Source organism: Arachis hypogaea, chromosome 1 (genome assembly GCF_003086295.3).
Source record: "Arachis hypogaea cultivar Tifrunner chromosome 1, arahy.Tifrunner.gnm2.J5K5, whole genome shotgun sequence".
Lineage (NCBI taxonomy): Eukaryota > Viridiplantae > Streptophyta > Magnoliopsida > Fabales > Fabaceae > Arachis > Arachis hypogaea.
Window position 1 is genome coordinate 27,787,267 of NC_092036.1, and position 14,750 is coordinate 27,802,016.

At 35.6% G+C, this 14,750-nt stretch overlaps 1 long non-coding RNA gene across 1 annotated transcript; it reads left to right on the forward strand.

The window, feature by feature from the left end:
* The first annotated feature begins 6,770 nt into the window (after positions 1-6,770).
* Positions 6,771-7,793, forward strand: LOC112801070 (uncharacterized). The gene is made up of 2 exons (XR_003201731.2): positions 6,771-7,163; positions 7,632-7,793. It is a non-coding gene; the product is annotated as an uncharacterized lncRNA (long non-coding RNA).
* The last annotated feature ends 6,957 nt before the right edge of the window (positions 7,794-14,750 follow it).

Here is a 14,750-nt window from a genome sequence, read left to right on the forward strand (position 1 = left end):
TCTACATGATGTTGCATTGTGTCCTTTGGGAATGAGTTTGCATGTTCCTCAACTTTTATTGCAATTTCACTTGACACAGGGACCTTTTGTTCTTGTTTTTCCACTTCCTCACCCACAAATTGGTCTTCATTCTCAATATTTGATGGTTCTAAGTTCTCCCTTGTCTGCTCTAAGGGCCCATTCATCTTCTTGAGGATGATTTCTTTCCAGGATTGGGGTCGTGTGTATCTTCCACAAGTTTTCTATGTATTTCTATGTATGAAGGTTGAGAATAATCTTGGTGACATGGATGTGTTGTGGTGAAGTTGTGCTGAGGGGTGTGGAATGAGTTGTGTGATTGATGGGATGACTTGTATGGACTTTGTGTTGAGGCATAATCAAGTGATGAAGAATTTAGGCATGTAAAACTTGGAGGTGAGGTTGTATAATTGAGAGGTGATGGCTCTTGATGAATGGGGTATGAATGAGTGAAATCTCTTTGATTATGATCTTCCCAGCCACAACTTGAGTAGTGATCAATTTCACCAAAATATGGATCATTTTGTGGCTCTGAAAAGTACCCCATTTCATGTTCTTGATACTCCCACCCACCATGAGCATAGTAAAGTGAATCATTCTGGGGTGGTGGAGAGTTTCCCATGAAATTTGATTGCCTAAAATATGACAGATGCTCCTTTCTTTCCTGCAGAAAGCTCTGTCTCAAACAATAATCACCTAAAGATGATGGATGCTCCTTTCTTTCCTGCAGAAAGCTCTGTCTCAAACAATAATCACCAAAAGATGATGGATGCTCCATTCTTTCCTGCAGAAAGCTCTGTCTCGAACAATAATCACCAAAAGAAATTGGAATCTCCATTGTCACAGATGAGGAAATTTCCAGTGAGGCAATATCACAAACAGTTAGTGAGTTAGTGAACTAAATTGTAAATAACACAGAAAAAACTAAGAAACAGGGTGAAGGAAAGAAATTAACTAAGACAGAAAGTAAATTACTTAAACAGAAAATTAAAGCAAACAAAATAAAAATACTCAATCTAGTGATCCTCTAATTTAATCATTGTCGATGCACAATCAATCCCCGGCAACGGCACCATAAACTTGATCGGGGTAAAACTTGTCTCTCAACAAATTTCCATTCGGCAAGTGTACCGAATTTGTCGTCAAGTAAAAACTCACAATAGAGTGAGGTTGAATCCCACAGGGATTGATTGATCAAGCAACTTTAATTAGAGGAATGATCTAGTTGAGTGAATCCATGAGTAGAGTTGATAATTGCAGAAATTAAAATGGCAAGAAAGTAAATGAGTGAAAGTAAATAGCAGAATTGTAAATGGGAATGGGAGAATTGCTCATAAAAGTAAATTTGCAGAAAATAAAGAGAATGGGTAAGATTAGAATTTGGGGAGTTCATTGGGCTTAGGAGATGTTGCATTCTCCGGATCAATTTCATTTTCATCTCTTCCTCAATCAATGCACTCATTGATCTCCTTGGCAATCTTAAGTGATTGAATCAAAATTTCTTGCAATTCAATCTCTCAAATCTTGATCAATAGCCAATTCCTTGGTCAATTGCTCATGAGAAGAGATGAAGTGTGGTCACTGATTATACCACATGCACTTCCCAAATCAAATGCTTAGAGGGTTATAGCCACATACCCATCCACACTCAATTTGGTCCAGCATGAGAAAGCATTTCTAGCTAATCCCTTCATTCCTCTTTCAAGGATCCGAAAAGATCCATGTTTGAATAGCTTCTTTTCCAAGATAACTATCCAATTGGATGAAGATCGAAAGCTTTCAAGTAAAATCAAAAGGAAAGATAGAAGAAGAATAAGAAAATTAGTATTGATCCATCAAATTATAACAGAGCTCCCTAACCCAATGAAAGGGGTTTAGTTGTTCATAGCTCTAGAAATCAAAATCAAAGATGGTGTGTGAAGGGGGGGAAGTCCGAAGACCCCTCGTCAATCCCCCATGAATGAATTCCCCAAAATCCAGCATGATTTGAATGTAAAAGCTAAGGCCTTTATATAGGCTCTCCTAAATTACCAAAAATAAAATTAAAAACAAATTACAATAAAATGAAAATTCCTATTCTAGATGCTTCTTTTGGTCTTGATTGGTTGACAATTGTAGGCTTGCTTGCTTGGGCTTTGAAGTGGACTTGAGAGAGAAGTGAGTCAAGTTGAGGTCCAGGTGCTAAAGTTAGTGCTAAAGTAAGCCACTCTAACGCTACAAGTGTGGCGTTAATGCTAAAGTTATTGTGGCTAACGTTGCACTTGCTGCCAAGTTGGTGTTTTTGGTGCTTAAAAGATGCCTCTTGTTTGTGCTCCAATTTCATGCCCACTATAGAGTATTATACATCGTTGGAAAGCTCTGAATGTCATCTTTCTAATTCAACTGGAATCACCTCAATTGGACCTCTGTAGCTCAAGTTATGCTCCTTTGAAGTGGACATGGTCGCTGGCATATATGCCAACATTAATGAAAATGTTGAGTCTCAATAACGCCAGCGATTTCCCGTTTTTTGAAGCCCAAACTTAGTGTCCACACCATACTATTATATATTTTTGGAAATCCCTGGATGTCTACTTTCCAATTCCTTTGGAAGCGCATCATTTGGAGCTCTACAACTCGAATTATACCTCTTGGAAGGTGAAGAGGTCAGTTGGCCTTAATACAGGTTGATACCATGTTCATCATTGCACTTTCGGGGCAGGTTTTCTCCCTCAACTTTAGTGTCAACCATGTAGTGACATATATGCTTAGAAAGCTCTGGAATCCGACTTTCCAATGCCACTGGAATCACCTCATTTGGAGCTTTGTGGCTCAAGTTATGCATGTTTGAAGAAGGCATGGTCAGGCTGCCAGGTGGGACTTTTGCCCACGTTAACTGAGTTAACGTGGGAGTTAACGTGGCTCATTGTGGCTTGTGTGGCTCCTTCCAACGTTAGTGACAATGTTGAGTGTCACCAACGTTGGCCATCACCTTCTTTCATCCACGTTAGCTTCCACGTTAACTAAGTTAACGTGGAAGTTAACGTGGCTTCCTTGGGGTTGTGTGGTTGCTTTCAACGTTAGTGACAATGTTGGGTGTCACTAACGTTGTCGACCACCCTTGCCTCTTACGTTAGCTCCCACGTTAACCAAGTTAACGTGGGAGTTAACGTTGCATTTTGCACTTAGGCCAACGTTAGTGACAATGTTGAATGTCACTAACGTTGGCTTCCTTCCCCTTTTTAACGTTAGAGGCCACGTTAACTAAGCTAACATGGACTCTAACGTGGCCACTTATGAGCTTGGTCCAACGTTAGTGATAATGTTAAGTGTCACTAACGTTGGCTCCATTTCCTTTCTTCAAAGTTAATGCCACTAACGTTCCAACTTTCCTTCCTTCCACGTTTGTGCCCACGTTAGTGTAACTAACGTAGCCACTAACGTGGCTCTTCTCTGCTTCTTTTTGCCTGAAATCAAACAAATAGAGTGCATCAAAGTCTTGCTCTTAATCATGGGATCATGCATCATCCAATTTATCATATAATTCATGTAAAATCCTCATGAAATCATGTAAAGTGCACAATGTATACTTGAATCAAGAAGTAAGTGAAATTCTACCCAAAACTAGCTTATTTCCTAAGAAAATGCATGAAACTACCTTAAAAACAGTGAAGAAAAGGTCAGTGAAACTGGCCAAAATGCCCTGGCATCAAAGGAGGAAGACTACAACATATTCTTGCAGAAGGTTAGAAGGGATACCATGATCTTGGAAGTCAAGAATGGGCTATGTGTTGATGTTGATGCCGCTAGGGCTCCGGAGGTTTCTATGACAGCTAGGATGAATGATCCATTGCAAGTGAGGACAAAAGGAACTAGCAGGGGTAATGATGCTTCTAGTTCAAAGGGACCAAAGAGGAGGAAGTGCAGCGATTGTGGAAGGCTTGGGCATCGCCGAACTCGATGCCCAGTTAGTCAGCAATCCGGAGAAATTCAGCACGATCCTCATGGTGAGGACAATGGCATTCAAGAGAGGCCAAGTGTAAGTAGTGTCTGCTTCAGGTAGTACAATGGAAAAAAAAGGATTGCTGTTACAATAAATTTGCATTTTAACATAATCTTATGACCAAATGCAGGGTCATAGAGCGGAGGTGCAAACTGGTACAGGTCAGACATGTGGAGGGAATGCTCCTCAGGCCGACTGTGAGGTAAGGCATTTAAGAATGGCATGTAAGAAATTCAGTGTGCTATTCGTATGTTACATTTTCTAATTTATTTGTTGCCATACTTTTTTTTAATTCTATGTAGGGTCCAGTGCTTCCAGAGGGAACAAGGAAAAGGAAACAGCGGGTCAACCTTCCATCGACATTCCATCCATTCATCTTCCCCCAGTGATAGCACCGACAGTACATACGGGGTATTACGTGACTCATGGTGCAGGCCTATGAAGGTAGCAAGTTGTGGTATTTTTAAGGGGTCATTGGGAAGGTTTGGAATTTTCATGTGTGTGTAGTATGGAATTTAAAATATAAATAGATGTTTCTGAGTTGGGGTTTAGGGAATTTTTGTTGTAGCTTGTTATCTGCCTGTATGTGTAATTTTATTTTTGAAGAATCGGTAATGATCGTATTAATACTTGAGGAAATATGAAACTTTCGTATCTTAGCACTATTGATAAAGTGCATTAGATGTAGCCTTTTATTTTATTTCATTGATGGTTATCTAGCCTTTTATTGTATTTCAGTGACGATCATTTAGACTTGTACTTGATGTTGATATAATTGGATCCTGTTATGTTATTTTAATGATTGTTATGTTGCCTTTGATTATATTTAGTTTATGATTATGTTGATGGTTATGTTTGATGTTGATATAATTAGATCCTACTATCATGCAAATGCTCCATTAGTCCTTAAGGGCAAATCTTGTACATTTAAAGAAGGGAGTAGAGTGGTAGTGGGAGGAAGAATCGGAAGTGGAAAAACTACACTTGTAAGCGCTTTATTCCGCTTAGTTGAGTCTGCAGGAAGTGATATTCTGATACAGGGGATCAACATATGCTCAATAAGGCTGAAAGATTTGAGAATGAAGCTAAGCATCATTCTTCAAGAACCAACACTTTCCAAGGGTAGCATTAGAACAAACTTGGACCCTTTACGTCTCTACACTGATCATGAAATATGGAAGGTATGTGAAGTGGGTCTTTGATTGCAAAACTAGATGCAATTAAAGGGTTTTATTTTTTCTAAGAAACACTCATGGAAATTTATTTGCACAGGCTCTAGACAATTGTCAACTTAATGAAATAATTAGTTGTCTACCAAATCTCTTGGACTCTTTTGGTGAGTTAAATCTATGAACTTTTAGATTACAATATGCAATGGAGGGATCAGCCACCGAATATTACATCACCATTCACTAGTAATATTTTTCAAATGAAAATATTTGCGAAATGTTATTGTTGATTTATATCATTCAAGATTTGACAACTATATGCATTGCATCAGTTGATTCATTTGACTGAAATAGTCTAAACAAAATTTACCAATTTTAATAGTAATTGTTGAAGGTGAAAACTGGAGTGTATGGTAGCGCCAACCATTTTGTCTAGGAAGAGTACTTCTTAAGAGGAACAGAATTCTTATGTTGGATAAAGCTAATGCCTCCATTGATGCCACTTGTGATGAAAAATTTAGTCTGAGACTTGAGACCCGAGGGTTGAAATGAAAAATTTGGCCATGGAGATAAACTGCGACTGTGAGACACCACACAAAAAAAAAGAAGCAACCACGGCGAGACTCAATGTGGACCAAAGAAGCAGAAACAACGCCGGCGAGGAAGGGAGAAGCAGAAATGACGAGGAGGGGATAAGGGTTCGATGACGATAACGTCGCGCGGCGTCGGGGGTGCGTTGTCTACGGGCTGAGTGGTTGTGGGTGGTTGCAGTGGTGGTGGGTGGCTAGGGTTATTTTTCTCTCAATTTGAAACAAACTTTAGTTAGGGAAAGGAGAGGTCGACAGGGGCAGGAGTGGACTGGGTTGTGGGTCTTGGGTACCCTTGTAAGGCTTCATTTTGATTTTTTTAAAATTTACAAACCGGAAACCTTTTAAAAAACCAGCTAGTCCTAGCAATTTACACGTTAAAGGCAGTTTTGACCTTTTGGGCTAGTTTCTGATGTGTTCACCGAAGAAAAGAAATAGAGCTTAGAAATGGCCCAACCGATGGAATGGGTGAGAAACTTTATTTGTTTTTTCATGTAGAAGGGTTCCATAGTTGAATGTTATGGTGGTGAATAACCAACTAAAAGGAGAGTGGGTCATGAAGTAAGATAGTCATCCCAAAAAGGAAAAAAAAAAGAAACTCTAACTTTGCATGAAGCGGAAAAACTAAAGTAAAAGAACAAAGTAGTTAAAAATGGCTGCGATGACAAGAGCAATTGAAACCTTGCACCAACAGCTGAAAATTTTAAAAAATAAAATATGGCAACCAATTTACGTGAAGGTGTTTGCTACGGTACGATCGATATTTTATGCGTATTGATACGATATAAAAGATGGACAAATAAAAATTTTTCATGTGGATTATATTTATCTACATCGAAATTTATTTTTTTATTTAAATTTTAAAAAATATTATATTATTATATATACAAAATGTCCTCACAAATAATTATAAAAAAGATAAATATATCCTTATAATTATTTGTGTTAAAAGATTAAATAATTATTTTTATATTTGTAAAAATAAAGTCAAAAACACCCTTTTACAATCAAATAATTTCAGAAAAGAAAACAAAATCAAAATCAATTAACCAAAATAAAATAATCTGTGCTTGCACTTCTTTTTCTCTCAACATCAAAATTGCACGAAAAATGATGAACAAACCCTAACCAAGCAAAAAGTCGCAAAACCAGTCTTCATCTCCCTCTCCCTGCTTGCCCTTTCTTGTTGCTTCCCTCGTCCTATCTCCGCGCGGCGTGCTTCCCTACCTCGCACCACTGTGCTCTCGCCGCCGTGCCTCCCGTCGTCGCATCGTCTGTCAGTGTTGTATCGCATGACGCTCCCTGCTGCAGCCTGTGGGTGTTGCCGTGTTGCAAGTTGCTAGTGTCGCCATCGTTGCTGCTCTCTTTTCTGTCGTGGCCGACTCCGTCGTGGCGCCGCCAGTTCAGGTAAGACGCAAAGCTCCTCTTTCCCCTGCGATAGTCCCCTCCTACTTCTGTTTAATACTTCAGTTCAATGTTCAAACTTCAATCTGTTATATTCCTCTATTTTGTTTTGAATATGATTATGAAGTTATAATTTTTCTAGTTATTGGATTGAGTTTTGAATCTTCTCTGTTGAACTGAACTCAGTTAAACTTTTGAAGTCTTTTAGTTGAATTTTCCTCCTTTCTATTTTATTCTGAACTACCTAAAATGAATTATTTAATTTTTCTTGTTCAATTTTGTTTTGAATTTACTGTTGTTCAATTTTTAATGATTGGTTCCTTTCAACATATAACAAACATTCATAAAAATGCTTATTCATAGAATAATGTAGATTGTTCCATTAGAAATCAACAACAGAGTGAAAGGTTCTACAGTACCATGGTTCTTACTAGTTAGTACTTTAGTTGCTCATGTTTTTATGTTCTGCAGATAGTGATTTGAGGAATTGAGACCAGGAGTAATCACTGTGTGGCCAAAGTTTCGGCAAAATTGAATGTTGAACCCCATTTGAAACATGTTTCTTTACCATTTGTTCTGTTATGAGGATCATATATGTTGATATTTTCTGCAATTCTATCATTTATTTCTCAATTCAGATGGTTACTATTGAAAATTTAGGATATAACACTCCATTTTCCATGCATAAGTTTTCATCTATAACCTATTCTGGAGCATGTTTGGCAATAAATTACTTCAGAGAAATAAGTGTTTTATAAGCTTTTGATATGGGTTGCCTTAGAAGCTAATCTAAATGCAGTCATGGATTTGCTAAAATATAACAAATTCTTCTTGTTAGAGATCCATTTATGGTTAAGATTTCTATTCTTTCCTTCTTTGCAGTTAAAACAAAAGCAGAATAAAAGAGAAACATGGATATATTTTAGTTCAGTCCTTTATCCTACTTTTAATTCCCAAGGTCTTCACTATTCGGATAAAGCTCTATTTCATTAATGAATTTTACCGGTTAAAGTTTGGAAAATATTTGCATAAATTTGAAGCAAATGCTTACACATTTTTGGATTTCTGATTTTATCCATTGAGATATAAATTAAACTATTTTAACGGTTCAGATAGACGTATTGATAGTTAATATGGACATCAAACAGTGAAGTTTACTGAGTGCAAGCAACCGATTGAAAAGTTTTGCTAAATTATTTAAAATCCTAGTGTACTCTGCATAAAATCCATGTCCAAAAATAGTGTAAATTGTTAAAATAAACATATGAATATATATAAAAAAATATGCATGTACCTATAAATATTTTTATATATTTAAGGCACAAATTATTCATATGTATTTGTGTATAATAATAATAATAATAAAAGTCTAGGAAATAAACTACAATATAATATAAGCCAACTTTCTTTTGTTATTGGATTTAGATCCTCTAAATTTTGAATTTCACTTTAGAGGATAAAGTGTGATCTCTCCCCATTTATTTCATAGGTAGGATCAAGAAAAAATATGAGAGAGATCATTCAAGAGTGAGAGATTACACTTTATTCTCTAAAATGAAAATTCAAAATTTAGAGGATTTAAATTCTTTGTTATTATTGTAATATCTCTAAAATAAAAACACTAACTAATCCAGCAAACGAAAAAGAAAACAATAAACATAAACAAAATATAATGCTTAGGTCACTAGAAAGTTTATATACTCACAAAAAAACTAAAGACCAAAAAAGTAAAAGAAGGAAAAATTGTAAATTTAATTTCGTGGAAAATCATAAAAAATCACGTTGTGATTATCATTCAACTTTTTAAGTTTTTCAAAGGCTTTAATTTTGATTCTATAATCAATAATATTATGATCCTTCAACATGAGTGAGACTGCAATCTTCATTTGATTACCATCATCGACCTAATAAAATATTATCATTTAGACATTAGACTTAACTACCTAAATATCAAAGAAAGAGTGAAGGAAAAAAATTGGAGTGTATAATATTATCCTTATGTTAAAATTATCATCTTGAAAAACAAGCTATCATCCAACTCGCAATCCACACACCCGCATCATTCCTACAGATCAAACAAAAGATATTAGAGAGCACTATATAATTATATAAATTTTATATCATTAACTGCTAATTAAAATATTTTATGAACCAACTTTGAAGATTGAAAGACCTTCTGATTCTTCAAATTCAAATTATGAAAAAAATTAAATTTGGAGTGGTCTCAAAAATATATATATATTTATCATATGAGATGGATTAAGTTTAATGCTTCTTTAATTTTCTTTGCTTTTATTTTCCTCTAAAAAAATATTACAAGTAGAATTGATAAACAATTTAACATAATTTAAAATTAATATAAAAAATAAAATAAAATTGATTTAATTTTATCATTTAATTTTTTCTCTCTCTATATATACATTGATCAGCTAATTAATTATTGAGAAAGATAAAGAAAAAAATTTATATAATATTGATATTGAGTTCCAACCATAAAAAAATTCAATTTTTTTCATACCAAATAAAATATTTGACTTGCAAATCAACAAATCATCATTTCAGAATTTACAAGCTCATAATTATATATACATGTTTTTTCATCTAACTAACTAAAACATAGCTTCTTCTGCTATACATTGTTCTTAAGCTTTAGAAATTGTCAAGACATGTCAAAGGTTTTTTAATACTTTACGACTCCCATATGCCAAAAATTAAAGTTATCTATTGTAAGTATCTTTATATACTTGTGTTTTGGCTTTTCAACTTTTTTTTCTTTGGTTCACACACTTGATCTTTTCGAGTGGAATAAAAACTTTGTAATAGATCCTCATCATTTGGCCTTTCCCTATAAATATTTTGATTGATCTCTCATTGCAGAATACTACCCTGTCACTTAAGATGAATAGCAAACCTGTTAGAGGCCCCGATGTTGTCAAAAGATAGCATGTCGAAGCTTTTAGAAGTGTTTTACCTTCTCTGACATTGAAGAATTGCTTAAACACTTTGTCGTCTCCACCAAGTTGAAGAATTCTAGCCCCTAAGCTCAACTTTCCATTAAGACTTTTAGATATCTTTGGTGCCATCCTAACTGCAAATCATACTCATGTATATCAGTTGAATTTTAATTTAGACTACTTCACATGAATACCAAACAAATCATTTTTATAACAACAAAAGGGTACTAGCATGTTCTTGGACTCCTTGTGAAAGACTATCATCACAAGTTCTTCTAAGTTTGTTTAGAATTGAATATACTCTACCTAAAACAATGAAAGTGAAACTCAACTTCATCAACTTAATACTTGATTGCAGAATAATAACAATCCTTAAACATTCAATTTTTGGCTGTACTCCTTACCAACATCTGTATTTCACTGGCTTAAGGAAAAAATATTTATGGAAGTTATCAAACTTAGTAATAATATAGAAAACAACAATCAAGCTATGCCATTGTATTAAGTAGAACCCAATAGGAGGGAAAAGAGAAAGCACAAGATTATCCAAATTAGTTTTATGTCCATCTACTTAGACAAAAAACAATTCAGAACCCTTCACTCTGTTGTTGGTTTCTAATGGAACAATCTACATTATTCTATGAATAAGCATTTTTATGAATGTTTGTGATATGTTGAAAGGAATCAGTCATTAAAAATTGAACAGCAGCAAATTCAAAACAAAATTGAACAAGAAAAATTAAATAATTCATTTTAGGTAGTTCAGAATAAAATAGAAAGGAGGAAAATTCAACTAAAAGACTTCAAAAGTTTAACTGAGTTCAATTCAGCAGAGAAGATTCAAAATTCAATCCAATAACTAGCAAAATTATAACTTCATAATCATATTCATAACAAAATAGAGGAATATAATAGATTGAAGTTTGAACGTTGAACTGAAGTATTGAACAGAGGTAGGAGGGGACTATCGCAGGGGAAAGATGAGGTTTGCAACTTACCTCAACTGGCGGCGCCATGACGGAGTCAGCCACGATGGAAAAGAGCGCTACAGCGATGGCGGCACTAGCAACTTGCAACACGGCAACACCCACAGGTTGCAACAGGGAGCATCATGCGATACAACACCCACAGACGATGCGACGATGGGAGGCACGGCGGCGAGAGCATAGCAGCGCGAGGTAGGGAAGCACTGATGCACCACTATTTCGTGATACATCTTGTGCTTAATTGAGTGGGTTTTATCCACTAATCTCACACTTATTCATAGAAATCGCATGTTTTATATTTTCCTTCCTGATTTTGTGCTATGATTGAAAACATGTTTCTTTGGTCTTAATTTAGCTAATTTTAATTCTCTCCTATTACCATTCGATGCCATGATATGTGTGTTAAGTGTTTTCCGAGATTACAAGGCAAGAATGGCGTAGAGGATGGAAAGGAAACATGCAAAAGTGGAAGGAATACAAGAAGCTGAAGGAACGACAAAGTTGTAAGCCCTGACCTCTTTGCACTCAATCGATTATAACTTGAGCTACAAAGGTCTAAATGAGGCGCTTCTAGTTGCGTTAGAATGCTAACGTTCGAGGCTTCGCAAAAATATACAATTTGCCATAGTGGCCACGCAGCTAGGCGACGCGCACGCGCACTTGACGCATACGTGCACTTGACGAAAAGTCCATCGGCGCGCACGCGCACCTGGCGCGTACACGCGACATGCGCGACGTACTGCAACTACAGAAATTGCTGGGGACAATTTTTGGGCTATTTTGACCTAGTTTTTAGACCAGAAAACACATAATAGAGGCTGCAGAGTGGGGGAATCATGCATGGACTTCTCACATTCACACAATTTTAGTTTTAGATGTAGTTTCTAGGGAGAGAGGCTCTCTCCTCTCTCTAGGTTTTATGATTCCTAGTTTTATGCTTTTGAGTTGGATATTACAAAGAGTTACTACCTCCGTGAAGTTTTTATCATTTTAGTTTGTTTTCTATTTCCTTACTCTTTTATTTCCTATTTGATTCCATTATTTCTTGATTATTTTCAATTAAGTTCAATTACCATGTCAATGGAGTAGGCTTTAACTTGACTTTGGAGTTGATTAATATTTTGAGACCCTTGAGTTGGAGTACTCAAGAGTTAATTGGTAATTGGAAGTTATTGGCCAGTTTTCTAGTTACTAACAGTAACCATTCCCAAGGGAAAGGATTATTTTCTTGTGAATAGAAGTTGGCTCTCAACTTGACTTTCCTTTATTCAATGAAGGATAACCAAGTGGAACAACAACTTATTACTAATTAATCTTGGGAAATCCAACAAGGATAGAACTTCAGATTAATCTTCTCCTAGTAAAGGCTTTTTATTTATTTTAATTACATAAAACCTCTTGTTAATTTTCATTGCTTTAATTTATAATCTTTTATGTGCCCATTGCCCAAATTCTAAATTTCTCAGAAAACCCATAACCAATTATAAGCACACTTCCCTGCAATTCTTTGAGAGATGACCTGAGGTTTAAATACTTCGGTTATTACTTTTATTGGGTTTGCTTTAGTGACAAACAAGTTTTTGTACGAAAGGATTCTTTGCTGGTTTAGAAGCTATACTTTCAACGAGACTTTATTTGTAAAATTCTTTTCTAGCAAAAATTTGTTCGTCAAGCACGCTGCGCAGAGATAGGACTAGGGAAGCAACAAGAAAGGGCGAGTAGGAAGAGGGAGATAAGGACTGGTTTTGCGACTTTTTGCCTGGTTTGGGTTTGTTCATCATTTTTGGTGCAATTTTGGTGTTGAGAGAAAAAGAAGTGCAAGTACAGATTATTTTATTTTGGTTAATTAATTTTGATTTTGTTTTCTTTTCTAAAATTATTTGATTAACGTGATTTTAATTTAATTTTGATTGTAAAAGGGTGTTTTTGACTTTTTTTTACAAATATAAAAAGAATTATTTAATCATTAAATATAAATAAATTTAAGGATATATTTGTCTTTCTATAATTATTTGTGAGGACATTTTTATATATATAATAACATAACATTTTTTAAAATTTAAATAAAAAATAAATGTCAATACAGATAAATATAATCCACGTGGCAAATTTTTATTTGTCCATCTTTTATATCGTATCGATACGTATAAAATATCGATCGTACCGTAGCAATCACCTTACGTGAATTTGAGTGATACAAAATTCAAACGACGATGTATGAAAAACTATATTTTATGTCATTTGTACTTGTTAATTTCCAAAAATATATCATCATAGATCCTCATAAAACCCTAAACCCTTCAATAATATGCGTAAGTAATAATTATCATTTAAAAAAAATGAATACTCAAAGCCTACGAACTCATTTTCACAACTCTTTGAAGGATGCACTCCTAACATATGTGTTCTGTGATTTTGTTTTGGATTATTTTTTCGCTATGTATTCCTAACATCGGGGTAGCCCTTGATGAACGATGCAAAAAAAACTCAAAAACCGAACCTTAACAAAGGAACAAATAGATACCTTGTCACTTCGGTTTAGGGGTATATGCGCATGTTTTGAGTCGGTGAAATTTTTCGGTAGCCCCACCGATCAGTCACCAAGGCTTGTTGGGGTTGGAGATCAGTAATGATGCTCTAATGAGCTAGCAGGGATTCGTAGACAGTGACTTAAGTAGCACAACGTTGATGCCAGGGCATCTAGGCCAGTTTCACTGACCTTTTCTTTACTGTTTTAGGGTAGTTTCATGCATTTTCTTAGTGAATAAGGCAAGTTTTGGATGAAAATACACTTACACCTTGATTCAAGCAACTATTGTGAATTTCATATGATTTTCTGAGGATTTTTGCTAGAATGCATGATAAATTGATGATGCATAATCTCATGACTTTGGTTAGAGCTTTGATGCACTTTATTTGCTTGATTTCAGGACAAAGGAAGCAAGAAAAAACTACGTTAATACTCACGTTAATCTAGTTAACGTGAACACTAACATGGAATGGCAAATAGCTTGCAACGTTAATGAGAAAAGTGATCACCAATAACGCCTGCGAAGCCATCAATAGCTCACGTTAATTGCCACGTTAACTTAGTTAACGTGGAGACAAAAGAGAACTCCAACGTTAGTGGGAAACGTGAACACCACTAACGTTCTACTCCAACGTTATTGGTAAACGTGAACACCACTAACGTTCCATGACTTGGCAATGAGCTACGTTAAGAGTCACGTTAACTAAGTTAACGTGAACTCTAACGTAAAAGAGAAGAACAACGCCAACGTTAGTGAGACTCACCTTTGTCACTAACGTTGGATCAACTAGCATTGCCTACGTTAGTGGTCACATTAAAACCACTAACGTGAGAGTTAACGTGGAGTTGAGGATTGATGAGCTAACGTTAGTGACACTCACTTTTGTCACTAACGTTGGAAGATGGCATTACTACCACATTAAGAGCCACGTTAACTTAGTTAACGTGAGCTCTAACGTGGAGAGTAGGGGCATTTGGAGCATTAGTGACAAAGGTAAGTGTCACTAACGCTCTCGAAGGTGAAACATACCCACGTTAAGAGCCACGTTAGTTACACTAACATGAACACTAACGTATGGACAAAAGGCACATAGCAACGTTATTGGGAAAGGTGAGTCCC